The sequence below is a fragment of the Petaurus breviceps genome, unplaced genomic scaffold (genome assembly GCF_028583685.1).
Source record: "Petaurus breviceps papuanus isolate PSGF00001 unplaced genomic scaffold, PetGlider_PUasm1.0 90700, whole genome shotgun sequence".
NCBI classification, from domain to species: Eukaryota; Metazoa; Chordata; class Mammalia; order Diprotodontia; family Petauridae; genus Petaurus; species Petaurus breviceps.
In genome coordinates, this window is record NW_027187315.1 from 3,336,255 (window position 1) to 3,350,889 (window position 14,635).

The 14,635-nt window shown below is 41.8% G+C and overlaps 1 protein-coding gene across 5 annotated transcripts in view; it reads right to left on the reverse strand.

Moving 5' to 3' along the window:
• Positions 1–14,635, reverse strand: part of BCOR (BCL6 corepressor) — a 158,849-nt gene that overhangs the window by 105,333 nt on the left and 38,881 nt on the right. For 2 of the 5 annotated variants that reach the window (XM_069065694.1, XM_069065692.1), the window contains exon 2: positions 14,040–14,144. The exons of 1 other annotated variant lie outside the window; for it this stretch is intronic. The gene's annotated coding sequence lies outside the window, so the exon portion shown is untranslated. Of the gene's footprint in view, positions 1–14,039; positions 14,470–14,635 lie in introns of those variants that run through there. 2 more of the 5 variants (XM_069065693.1, XM_069065691.1) reach the window with 1 other exon arrangement.

A 14,635-nucleotide genomic window follows, 5' to 3' on the forward strand; every position in this document is an offset into this window, starting at 1 on the left:
ATGAAATGACTGTAATGTAAAGGCAAATCCCTTAGTTTTATATCACCTAAACTTCCCCCTTCTCCCTGCCCCATCTCAGAGAATCATCTTTTATAATAAAGAATATTTTTTAAAGAGTAAGAATTATATTTTTTAAACAAAACTGATCCAACAGATCAAAAAATTCTGACATCATATGCATTATTTCACACTGTGGACCTCCCATCCCTTCAATGAAATTGGGAGAGGGGGGCCTAATCTTATATTTCTTCTTTGGGGCCAACCTTGTTCTTTGTATGTGGGTTTTTTAGGTTGCTCCCCCCCTCCCCCTTTTGGTGCTTCTTTCTTACATCATTATAGTCATTGTATATGTTTTTTTCCTGGCTTTGCTTACTTCACTTTGCATGGGTTCACATGAATCTTTCTATGCTTCTATGTATTCATTGTATTATTTCTTATAACCTTATAGTAATATCCCTGTAATTTGTTGAGATTTCTAAACTTTTAAATCCAGTGTCCTTTTCTTGGTACTCTTTTCTTTTTGATCCTTCTGCATCATTTGACACTACTGACCACCCCCTCCTCATGAAATCTGCCTTTGGTTTCTTTTACACCATAGTTCTTCTACCTGTAAAACAGATTATTCTCAATTCCCTTTTCCTGATAATTATTCTCCTATTCATCAAGTGTTCAAGTGGATAAAATTCTGCCCTAGGTAGAGCTTATGTCTCTCTATTCTTTTCCTTGGTAACCTCACTAGTTCCCATTGGTTCGATTATGATCTTTGTGCAGATGACATATATAGAATATGTGTGTGGGTGTGTGCATCTAGCTCTAATTTCTTTCCTGAATCAGTCTTCTATAGTCAATTATCTCCTGGACATTTCCCTGGATATTCCATGGCATCTCAAACTCTGTATGTCCAAAAGAAAAAAAGAAATTATATCCACCCTGCCCGAGTCACCCCTTCTCTAGATGTCCTCATTTCTGTTCAAGGATACCACTGTCCTCCCAGTCACCAATGTCTGTAACCCAGGAGTCATCCCTGACACTTTGCTCTCATTCAACAATCTCTGTATCCAATCAACTGCCAAGTGTGATTGATCCATTTCCACTCCTTTTGCTTCTGTCCTCTTCTTTCCATTCACATGCCTCTTCTCCAATTTGGGGCCTTAATGACCTCTTTTCAAAACTATTGCAGTAGTTTCCTAATTAAGTCTCTCTACCTCCAATCTATTCTCTGCATAGTTACAAAGTGACAAATTCATAAAATACAGATATGACCACATCATTCCTTCCTACTACAAAATCTTCAGTGGCTCCCTACTTACCATAGGATAAAATCCAAACCCTTCTTGGCCTAGTATTTCAAGCTCTCTACAATCCGACTCCTACCTGCCTTTCTAATATTGTTTCACATTACTCGCTATCTTGTATTACTTGTTATTGTATTGTTTCCCAGTCAAGTTTGTTTCCTATATGCGACATTTTGCCACAGTAACTATGTCTTAAGTGCAAGAAGTACCCCAAGTCTAGAATCTGCTTCCTTTTCACCTTTGCTTCTTAGAAATCCCCAACTTCTTTGGAATCTAGCACAATGCTACCTACTACTCTTTCTTGACCTCTCCCCCTCCTCCAATTACTAGCACACTTTCCCTCTAGAATAGGGAATTATTAAACCTTTTTGTATATCATGAACCCTTTTGGCAATTTGGAAGCCAATATGGACTCCTCAACATAATGTTTTAAAAACATAATAAAATATATGTGCTTATAATTAAATTTTTGAAATATTTTAAAATGTATTTAAACATATGTATTTATTTTTACTTATATATGTATACACACACACACATTTTTAAAAATTCATGGATCCCAGATCAAGAATCCCTATTAGAAACAAAGTCTCTATTTTCCTACTTGTACACATGTTATATCCCCCTATTAGAATATAAACTCCTTGAAAGTACATATTTTTCTTATTTGTATCTCCCAGTTCTTAGCAAAGTACCTTCCACATAGTAGACTCTTATTATTCATTAAATTGAAATGAACTGAGGGAGTGCAGGCATTGATAAGAAAATGGAACCACTGAAATACTGTGTCATTAAATGAAACTTTCCTTTGACCACAATGAAATTTGTCTGCCATTATCAAACCTAAATTCTAAGATGAACTTTGATTGAATTTAAGTCTGATCTTTAATTTCTCAGTTTTGCACATTCTGCTAATGGAGGGAATTTTCCAGAAGCTTTACTCTATCATTAAAATCAGGCCAAATCTCAGATTCTATTCAAAATTCAGTACAAACCAGCTTTCAGAAGATGTATCTGGAAAGCCATCAGATGATGGTTTTTGAGAACTTATTTGGCCCATTAAAAAATATTAAATACTAGCTGTGTACTGGGTACTGTGGAGAAACCCAAAGGAAAGAACAATGTGGTTTCTACCATTCAGGAGCCCACAATCCAGTGGGGGAGGCAAGGGAAAACATAAACAAAACACAAGTAACAACGACGTCTATATGTGAATGCAGAGGAGTCCCAACACCAAAATAACAAAGCAGAAGCCCAGAGGCTGCAAAGGATGAGTTACTCAAGCCTGACCAAATAGAATTCAACAAAGTTATCAATGAAATCAATGACTGAGTTGCCCTCCTAGGCATGTACAGAGTGACCTACTTCTTGATGGAGCAGCTATTCATGCTTCCATTTCTAGTCCACGAAAAATGAACGGAGCATAGGAGAGCTCCACATGAAAGCTTCTGAAGATGTGTGCCAGAAACCTCCCAAAAAGAAGAGTTGTCTAAATTCAAATTGAAAACATCTACAAAATGCCACATTATTACTCTTATCAATAGGATAGATGCTTCAACCCATTTCATGGTTATAGATAATGTCACCCTGTATATCTAGTGGATTTCTTTGATGGGAATCACTTCAGGCAATCTTTCTTTGAGTCTCTTAGCCATCAGATTTAATTAAAAGGATATTCTTTTTTTTTTTTTTAAGGAGAGAGGCTGAGGTCTTAATTGTTGGCTTGTTTTCTTAGTCCCTGAGAGATTAACTGGGAGGAGCCTTGGTTTGAAAAAAAAAAATCATGATTTTAAGAGTCTCTTGGGGGTCATTCTCACATTATTGAGGGAAGGGACAAAAAAACCAAAGTCTTGATTAGAAGAAATCTGTAGGGAAAAGCTAACATTTAAAGAGCACCTAGTCCAGGCTCCCTTCATGTTGCAGGTATAGGACACTGGTGAGGCAGCTCTGCAACTAAGAATAGAACCAGAATAGAACTAAGGAGTCAGAAAACCTCGATCCATGTCCTGGCTCCTCGACTTATTATTAGATGTGTGACCTTGGGTGGACTTCTTCCTGCCTCACTTTCCTCATCTGTAAAAGGGGAAGTAACTCTGCTCTATCCCTTGTGATCCAATTGGATGATTCTCTGAACCAATGATTTCATAGTAAGAAAATCCGTTGTGTTAACGCTGACACTCAGAACTTCCAGTTGATGACCTCAATACCTATGCTCATGAAAGAATGTAAAGATTTGCATAGTTGAGGGGAAGAAGAGAAGAATGCTGAAGTTGAAACTATGCTGGTTCCCTTTATCTACAGGTAGCCAGATGGTGAAGTGAATAGAGTGCTGAGCCTGGAGTCAGGAATACCTCAGTTCAAATTCTGCCTCAAACATTTATTAGTTGTATTTTTGTGGTTCAGTTGTATCTGACTCTTCACAACCCCATTTGGAATTTTCTTGGCAAAGACACTGGATTCATTTCCCATTTCCTTCTCCAGCTCATTTTACAGATGAGAAAACTGAAGCTAAGAGCATTAAGTGACTTGCCCAGGGTCACACAGCTAGGAAATATCTGAAACCTGATTTGAACTCAGGTCTTCCTGACTCTAGGCTCAGCACTTACTCTATTGCACCACTTATCAACCCTTTATTTGCTGTGTGACCCTGGATCTGTCTACCTCAATTTTCTTAACTGTAAAATGAGGATAATAACTGTACCTACCTCCCAGTGTCAAGGCCAGGATCAAATGAGATATTAATAAAATACTTAACACTGTGCCTGGTACAAAGCAAGCACTTTAAAAAATTTTTAAGTTGTCAGTAAATGATGCTTACTTCCCCTAAGGCACATACAATGTTTTGAGTCATCAGAATAGGTTTCCTTGAGAACAGTGAAAATATACCATTTAGTGGATCCTATGTGATTAAGGCAATGGTCATTCTTTAATAATTTGCTGAGGTTATAACTATGGAGAAGTAGTGTGGCGCTGTAAAATGAGGGCTGGATTTGGAGTCAGATGATTAGGGTTCTAATCTGACCTCTCCTACCTATGTGACTGTGGGCAAGTCACTTAATTTCTCTGGGCCCATTTCTCATCTGGAAAAGGAAGTAAGACTACACATCCTCTACAATCCTTTCCATGTCCATCTAGGATCCTAGGGGAAGGTTGTAAAATAAAATGAGCAGAAAAAGGAGAATACACTCAGTAACAATAAATATATGTACATCTTTCCCAGCTCTAAATCTAGGGTATTGTGGTATTATGAAGGCATAATACCACATACATACATAATACCATACAAGGAAACTGTAATTACAAATAATTATAATGAACAATTTGGGTCCTAGAGAAAAGAAAGATGATGAAACAGCTCTCTTAGTAGAGAGGTGGGGGGCTACTGCTGAGGAATATTGCATGTACTCATAGGATCACAGAAAATCCCAGATTGATAGCTGAAAGGGTCATCTAGTCTGACCCCTTCCATTTACAGCTAAGAAAATAGACACTTATCAAGGTGCTATGGCTTGTTCAAGGTTACACAAGTAGCAAATGGCACCACTAGGATTGAAACCTAGACTCTAAAATCTAGCCCACTTTCTACATGTCCTGTCAGACCAGGTTGCTATGTCAGTTGGTCTTTATTAACTTTTTCTTTGTTTGGAGGGAGGTTTAGGGTTAGGGCTCTGGAGGTTATATCCAAAAAGGCATCAATAAAATTTATTTGAAAAAAATAAAAAATACCATTAGCTAGAATTACAATTTAATTTCTGCACACCTGCATCAGGAGCTACAACTGTAGAAGGATTATTTGTTGACAGTTTAATCCTGAGGAACTCCTGAGTTCCTTAGGGTGACTCTCTAGGTACAGACTGTTTGAATTTGTAGCCTGTGTGATGCATTATCATCACATATTCATGAAATTATAGGAAGTAAACACCCTAGTGGCAAAATCAAACATAATAAAAGCCCAAGCCTTGTAGCATGGTTATTTTATGGCACACTGAATTTATTTAACCAAGTATTATCATTTTCATCCTCTCCCTATATTTCCTCCTACACTTCCCCACTGCCCAGTCCTTCCTGATTACTAAAAGTGGGAAGAGGGACTCAAACAACTTCTTCTCTTCACAGGGCATTTCATCTGATGTTTTATATCTGCCAGGTGCTCAAAAGGACAGTGGTGACTCCTGTGATCAGTTCTCTACTTGCACTCTCTGACAATGGGTTCAGGCCTGAAATATGGGCTTTGTGAGACTTGAAGGATAGAGATCAGTGAACTAGAAAAAATGCTTTCACAAGATCAGGTCCCAGCTTCTGTCATCTAAAGCATCTGCCATTCTGCTCTCCAAATACTCCAGTGTCAACAGAGCAGCAGTCAGGGTAGAGTAGAAAAAATGGGGTTCTCTAAATGCCTTCTAAATAAAGCATTGCTAGGAGACAATACTGGAAGCACTGATACTGAATGGATGGTTCACTCTTGTACTGCTAGCTGAGAGGCAGAACTGAACCAGTGATTGTTGGCCACCAATAAGTAATGATCAAAAGAACTAACATGAAGTGATTTAAGAGAAACCTCAGAAGATTTGTTATCTTCTGATGCAGAGTGAAGTGAACAGAACTAGAAGAAAAACCTGTACTATATAGGGTGTCCCAAGCTTAAAACCTCACTAAGACTTTTGGAATATTCTACATAAACAATGTTGTAAAAAACAGTTTTTGAAAACTTAACAACTCTGATCAACACAATGACCAACCCGTATTCAAGAGGACTGATGATAAAGCATGGTACCTATCTTCTGACAGAGACATAAAAGACCACATATGCAGAAGGAGAAACACATGTTTGGACATGGTCAGTTTGGGAATTTGTTTTGCGTATCATTTATGCATTTTTGTTACATTATGCTTGATTATACATATTTGTCACAAGGATTTTGTTTCTCCCTCACCAAGAGAGAGAAAATAAAGTTATTAGTTGAAACAAATAAAGTTTAATCTTTAAAACAAAAAAGTAAAATTAAGGTGTTGCACTCATGATTTGATTGAGCCTTTTCTCTGTTGCCAACAAAGAATCCAAAATAATTAACTTGGGGCCTGGAGGTTTACCTAAAGTCAATGAAGCAAAGTCTAGACAAGAATAAACCACTAACATGATGCTATTTGTGTTTAGGGTTCCTCTCCATTACCCTTTCAGTGAAATTCATTTTTAATTCTTCAGAAACCATTTTATTTCACCTTGAAGACATACAGCAATACAGGTAGAAAATTAGTATTAAAAAGATGGGCCTTTGTTTTCATGGGAAATTTGGAGTCACTAAAGGAGCTTTCCAGTCTTTTGAAGGCAGTCTAATGTCTCTCCTATTCAACTTTGGGTCCAAAAAGTTATTTATCTGTATCGTCTGACCCACATATTTTATACAAACGTATGCAAATATGTGTGTATAAATATATGTGTACATATATGTATGTGTGATGAAGAAAGTGAGACAAAGAAAGGCAAGCTCTGTTGTCCATTCATGTCATAAATAATCTGAGTAATAGGTATAGATGGCATCAATGAATTACATGATAGGAAGGTAAAGATGTGCTGATAGTGTCTTGATGTTGAGGGATGACAGGTAAACATCCAGAGAGCTCAACTAGTATCCTCAAATTTCAGTAGAAATTGAGGGAGGCTTCCAGAACATTGGGTCATGAATTAATATTGGATGAGGAGGTATTGATGAAATGACATATCCATTGGAATATGTATGAAACTATTAAAGCTTAAAACTGCAGAGACACTTTTGAGATTGTGTGCCTGCATGTGTGTGCGTGTGTACACATATACACACAGAGTAACTGATACATAAATGTAAGTCTTAGCCAATGACACAAGATATTAAATTAATTCACCTCTTTCAGGGGAATTGGTGGAATACTACTGTGCTGTAAGAAATAATAAGCAAGTTAATTTTAGAAAAACATAGAAAGATTTGTATGAAATAATATACAGTGAACAGAGAACGAAGAGAACATTGTATACAGTAACAGAAATATTGTTCGAAGACTAAATGAATGACTAAACTATTCTAAGTAATGAGTAATATGAACATTCAAATTGATGATGAAGGACTGATGAAGGAAGATACTATCCACCTGCAGAGAAAGGACTGATGTATGGAAATGTGTTTTTGTATGGTTCCACATAAATATCTATATCAAACATTGGCCTTCTCTAATATGGGATTGGAGGGGGGGAGACAACTTGGAATTCAAAATATAACAAAATAAAATAAATATTTACTAAAATAAAATAAAGGGGATTGGACCAACTTCCAAGGATCTTGAATAAACATTCTTCCTCTTTTCTTTTGAGCCTTGGCATGGACCTAGGTTTGGTTACTAGATGGGACCAAAAAGGATAGGAACCCAAGTTCCAGATGGGTTTTTGAGGCAGTACCAGAAGGGAAGTGCAGACTGAGTCACCACTACTAACAGGAAAGTAGGCAGAAGCTCCCAGGAAATCTTCTCCCAAATACCAAAAGAATCGAATCTTCTCCTGGTTTTTCTCCTTGTATGCCTTGTTTTCCCAGAGAGACTGTAAGGTCCTTGAGGACAGGGATTCCATCATACATTTCATTTCCCAAATGGCCTAGAACAATGCTGTATGCAAATAATACATGCTTATTAAATATTTTAAATAAATAATAACTTACTTTCCTTTAAAAGGCTGAATAGGCATTTATGCTTTAAAATGAAAAATTCAATGCTCTTTCACCTCTCATACTTTTACAGAGAACATTTGGACTCAAATAATTTGCACCTTTGAAAAAAAAAGGGGGGGAGGGAGCATCAGAGTAACAGCAGTGGCCTGCTACTCCTGTAAACTTTGCCTACTGACTTCAGATCCTAGGAAAACATCCTGACAACAATTCAACCAAGTGAAAACAAACCCTAACCAACAGTTCAACATAGTAGGCAATTAAGAGTCTACTATATGCCAGGCCCAATACAATGTGTTAGATATGCCTTGTGGTGGTCATGGTACCCTGAAATAGGATAGGAGAAGCCTACTTCAACTACTGGGTATTCTCAGAGACTCTAAGCTAACATGAGGTTATTGGGGTGGCAGGAGTGAGACAGAGAGGCTCTTTCCTTCCTATGGTACTTTTGTCCAACAAACTGCCTTGCCATTGGAGGACAGTCTCAAGGATGAAGTAGATCCTCCCTTTGGTCCCCTATAGTAGTCTTGGGGAGAATAACCAAGTACCCATCCCATAAATGCCAGGCCCCTTTCCCCATGGCCTTCCTCCACTACCATACCAGACAGACCATATGTGATTGGGAAAGGTTGCCTGGGGACCACATATTCTGGGAACCTTTGCCATGAAGGGACACCCAGAAATAGCTATGTCAGAACCATCCCTAGGCTTTCTGGCCTATCCTCCCACCCCTAATCTCCAACCAAATTTGTGGGGGGGGGTCTCAAAATTCCTAAATCTTATGATTCTAAGTAACTTACCTCAGTAAGCTTCAAAGTCCTCAGGGCAGCTAGGCATGGTATAGAGTGCTGGGCCTTCAGTCAGGAAGACTCAACATCTGAGTTCAACCTGATCTCGGATACTTACTAGGTATATGACCCTGGACAAGTAACTTAACCCTGTTTGCCTCAGTTTCCTCATCTGTAAAATGAGCTAGAAAATGAAATGGCAAACCACTCCAGTGTCTATGCCAAAGAAACCCCAAGTGGGGTCATACATAGAGTTGGGACACAACTAAACAACAAAAATAAAGACTGAATGAAATGACCTAAAGTCTGTTCCATTGCTAACGTGATTTTTGTTTCATACATTTTTATGTCCCTATTATGGATTACACTACATTTCAAACCAGTTCAAATTGCTTCAAAACTTCCCTTTGTTGAAGGATTTCCTAAACCTTTCCTAATCTCATGCAGCACTTTAATCTCACCTCTCTCTGCATATTGTCTTATTTTATATTAGCAATATTAGTACCTTAATTAGATAGTAAGTTTCACAAGAGCAGGTTATCTCACCTAAATTTTTGTAGCCCTTCCAGCAGCCAGAACAACATACTGAACATAGTAAGGGCTTAAAAGACATTTGTGGATGAAATATCCGATATTCCCTTTTCCTGTTAATTGGCAGGAAAAAATGGATAAATCAAAGTTTTCCTAATTGGATTTGGCTCCATAGTACACCTGATCCTTATGCTTTGTACCAATTCAATCCCCTTCTCTCAGTACAGCTCTTTATACTGTTCTTGCATAAGGCATGTCAGAGGGATAAGAGCAATAACTTCAGGTGCAACAAGGGCACTTAAGTAATTTTTCTCTTAGCCAGCTATCTGTTCGGAGCTGATCCTTTGAGGTGCCATGGACCCTGTATCCAGAGATATGCAGGTGATAGATTTGAAGGTAGGGGTGGGTTACATTTTCCCCTTCCTCCACTTGTGTTACTACATGCTGGGGCAAAAAGAAGGGGAGATCAGAAGAGTTCATTCTCTTTGCTCATATGTAAGATTTTTACTGTTTAAATAATGTTTTTCTTTTTCTCTCCCACCTCCATTTCTCCCTTGCCCCTCCCCTGATCCAGCTTCAGCATGGACAGTGTTTATTGCCCTAGATGGTGTTTAATTGGGGCACCAATGAATCCATAAGGTACTGAAGAATCCCTCCCTGGCTAAGAAAATGGCCTGCCCCCAGTGAGTACTGACTGCTGTACTCCCTCCCTAGCTTGGTAACTGATGGGTTGCCTGGCAGGTAGAGAATGTTGTCCATTCACAGCTAATGATCGCCTCAGGCACTAACCGATGGAAAATCCAGGAAGTCTGCTGAGCAGTAGTGTGTAGCCCAGGATAATTGTATGGACCAGTTTAACACAGGGATTTTGGAACGGAAGTGGGGGACATACACACGTATATACACACATATGTATAGGTAATATATAGTATATGTGCATATATTATATATGTATATGTATTTGCATATTTCTTTTCTCTCCCTCCTTTTTTTTCTCTTCTTCCTCTTTTCTGATTTATCCCCTTATGTTTCTTAGCATTTAATGCTCATGAGCTTGGAATGGGAAAGGGTTTTAAATTCATTCGTTTTAATACATGTAAAATGTTTATTCATAGGTCATAGATTTAGATCTGGACTGGTAGTAGGAGAACCTCTAGTCCTGCCTCCCCTATTATGGATGGAAAAAAAAACAACCCCTAAGGTCCAAAGGGGTCATGTGACTTGTTTAGGGTCACAGAATTGAGTCATATGACTTGGTTAGGGTCATAGAGTCAGTAAAGTGTCAGAGCCAACACTTGAACCCAGATGCTCTGGCTCCAAGTCCAACATCACTTATACCATATGCGTTCTGTTTTGACACAATAGACACTTCTAAACAAATACACAAACCAGACAAAAATACACTGCCTTGAAAAACAATTAAGCAAAAGATAGGTAGAATTTTAAAGAATCATATTTGCAACAAATGAGTGTTAAAACTAAACACCAAGAGGAAGATGAAGTCAGTTTACAAGAAACATAATTAACATGTTCTTCCTATTCCCTGAACCTTTTGTCTGGTTGAGGACAAACCAAAGGAACAATAATAAACTTTAATAAAATTAAAGATGATATCAGGGAGAAACCTTAATCAAAATAGTTGTATGAGAAAATAAAGGCCAATGTACAGACCTCCAATGCTATATTATAAATACGTTAGGCAGCAGCATCTCCTTTGTTTCCTTGTTTTTAGAAAACAGTGCTATGCTTTCTCTTCCTATATCCAACTCCCAAGTTTGTACCTGTTAACATCAGAAAGCAAGGGAGAGTGAGCTTACAGTTGGGGGGGGGGGGGGGGGGAAGGAATTCAAAAGAGAGCTCCAGAGCTTCAATCTATTCAGACCAAGGGAAATGACAATCGTTTCCTTAACACTGGAACCTTTGAATTGTGGCCTGACTTCCAATACCACTCAACCCCCATTCCCTCCTAACCCTTGGAGAAAGTAAAACAAGACATTAAACGTCCAATAATCTCATATTGTGATGATCAATCAAAACCCAAAAGAGAAGGCCAATTTATAGAAATTGTATCCGCCTCACTGGGCGGCTGAGGAGCTAAAAAGAGCACTACTACTCTGCTTTGATGTGTGAAGTTGCCGAAAAATGACAAAAGCAAAAAAATATTGTCTATACACATGGGGTCTTTTCAAAGGGAGAGGCTGCACTAGGAGAGTACTCTGTTGTTTCAGTTCATCGTAAAAAAAATACAGAAACAAGCATATGTTGAGGCCACATCAAAGCTATTTTTATTATTTTTTGGCTATTTTCAGTTGGAGTTTCCATTGGTTTTTGTTTGATTTGTCCCTGGTGAAGTTTATTTACAGAATCATCCTTTAATGGGCAGTCTACTTTGTTCTTCAAAGTTGGCTCACAAGACTTCTCCATCTCCTTTCTTCCCCCCCCCCCCCCCCAGGGATCTCACCTTTGTCTATTTACCTCTCCCTCACCCACCCCCATCTCACAAAGTCCTTGGATGAATGGATTCAGCCTTCATTAACCCCTCGATTGCCAGAGCCTTTTCTTTGTACCTTACTAATTGTCTCCTTTTGATAATACCCAAGTTTTTGGGTTGAAGGAATGGGAAAGGACCTCTTGACCACTTTGACTGGCTTTCCACATGAGCCTGAAAATGTCTACAAATTTGAAACAGCTGCCTGGCTTGCTTGGGTCTGATTGCTAAAATATGCCGACTTCTTCTTCCCTCCCTTTCCCCTCCCCCTTTTAATCTGTTTCATATTCACAAATTAAGCATTTAGTCTAGGTAATAAATCAGGAGCAGTTTACAAGGCTTACAGGAGACAAACAAGCGGAAAAGGGCAAAACACAATCCCCTGAAAGGAGAATAAGTGTAGAGGGGAGGACGAGTTTGGAACTCCCCTGGGATCCTAACAAGAAGAGCAAACCCAGAGCCTCCTGACAGGCTGCCAAGACACACACACTTTCTCCTGTCCCCGTGCCACCATGTGCTTCGGGTCCTAAAGGAAATCCTGAGCAACCAGCCAGTCCTGGTAGGGTCAGGGCTTCAAACTCATTAACCACCAAAGCCCTCAGGCTTAAACCCAAAGAGCCCAGGCCCAGCTGAGCCCTACCCTAGCCACCTCCAGCCCCACCCCTTCTTCCACCACAGACACCACCCAATCTGCACCACCCTCCTTTGGCAGGGGGATACAGCTGCTTTGGCAGAAGCCTATAAACTCCCCAGGCACACTCCAGATAGCCCAGACTAAAGTTAACACCCGTTCCTGGGACAAAAATCAGTTTTTTCCACTTCTCCCTCAGCCTTCACATCCCACCCCATCCTGCCCCCACCCAGAAGCCTAAAACGCACCAATGGGCCAACCATGGGTCCTTGATTACTTTAATCTGCTCTTCCTCGACTGTATGGTGTTCCTTGACTAGGGTGTTAGGGTTCCCCCCAAAACTTCTTCTGGGAGCCAACATTCCTCAGTTAAGGCCAAGGGAAGAAATCCGTCCCATTAGGCCGAGCACAGCCGGATGGCCTTTAGTTTGGGAAGCCAGCCCAGGCCTTAATGGCCAGAATGGTTCCTTGCTGCAGACAGGCTAGTTACCCAACCCGCAGAATGAGGTCACAGGATGACTATCTTCGAGTTTTCCAATCAAGCCACCCCTTTAGAAGACCCTCGTGGGGGAAGGAAAGGAAGCGGAGCCCCGTCCTCCCAGACACCCCCATTTCTCCTTTTCTCTCTTCACCCTAAGCTCAGTGGCCTTTTACGACTTTAGGATCAGTCCGGCTACGGTCAAGTTCCTGCCTGGGGAGGGAGTGAGGGACAGAGCCAGGGCGCTGCGGCCACGTCCGGCCAGGTCCTCAGCCCCGAGGCAGCCGCGGCCAGTTCGGGGTCCTGAGTCCCGCCCTGACTCGACCTTGTCCCGGACTCGACCCCGGCTCCTCAAGTTTCCTATCGATTTGCATTCCGCTTCTACTCAGTACAGCCTCTGCCTCAGGGCAGCCGGAGGCGGCAGGCTACCGGCAGACCACGGCCCATCCCCGCCGTCCCACCTCCCCTCCCATCCGGACTCAGGCTGCAAGAGGGTGGGGGGCGCCCCCACCCACCCACCCACAACCCTCCATTCCTCTCCCGAACATACATCCAGACTGCGAAAGCCATTAACGCGGCCGCGCGAGAGACTTTTTAAATATTTACAGCCCCGCTCTCTCCACAGTAGCCAGATCCATCTTGCTGCTGGGAGCGATGTGCAGAGACCGGCGGAGGCGTGAGGAGGGAGGGAGGAGTTGCAAGGAGGCTGGGGAGGCGTAGGTAAAGAGGGTTTTGTATTTTAAATGTTGAGGGGGAGGGCAGGAACCGCAGCAGACCTCGCCTTCAGCACCCATTAACCAACCTCTCCCCTTCCCCCTCCTGGCACACACACACACACACACACACACACACACACGCACGCAGTTTTTCCCCTCGTCCCGAAGCCTGCACCTTTGGTCCCCCCGCCCCCGGCCTGGGCCAGGATCGCCACGCGGCATTCTGAACAGTGGGCGAGACAGCGCGGCAAACGAGCAAAGAAGGCGAAGCCGGTTTGCAGCACACCCAGACCCAAGTAGGGGCAGAAATGGAAACGGGGAGGGGGGGGAAAGGAATCGGATAGGGGCCAGGGATGGTGAAAAGAAGAGGCAGGAGAGAAAGGAGGCCGATTTAAAGATTTTTGCATGAAAGAGCAACACAGACCTGCGACCGCCCGCCTGGTGAAATTTGATGAGATCTCTTGGCGAGGAGGCGCTGTCAGAGACTATTTATCTCTCGCCAGAGTGGAGGCTTCGTTTCCCACTTCGCCTGTGAGTAACAATGGCAGCGATCAGCAGCTTTTCACGCGCTTCAGTGGATGAATGGATTGCGGAAGATGCCTGTGCTCCGCTCAGATGGCTTTCTGATTTGCCCCCTCCTCTTCTCCACTCAGACACCCCCGCCTTTTGCACCAACCTCCCACCCCTAAAACCAAACTTCGGGGGAGAGCAAGAGCTACTCTCGACCTGAGTGTTTAGACCACTCTCATAAGTCTATACCGCCCCCCAGTAAGGCTTCCCTCACCTCCACCTCTTCCCTCCCCTGTTTTCCCAGGGCCTTGGCACCCTGCCACCAAATGTCATTAGGGGTTGAAACTTGACCCAAGACTCCCCCCCCCCCCCCCCCCCCCCCCCCCCCTCTCCGCGCGCCTCCCCGGTGGAAACACGGTCCACCCCCCCCCCCCCCCCCCACCCCCCCCCCCCACCCACCCCCCACCGACCCGCACCACGAAAACACACCGACGCCGCCGCCCTCCTCAC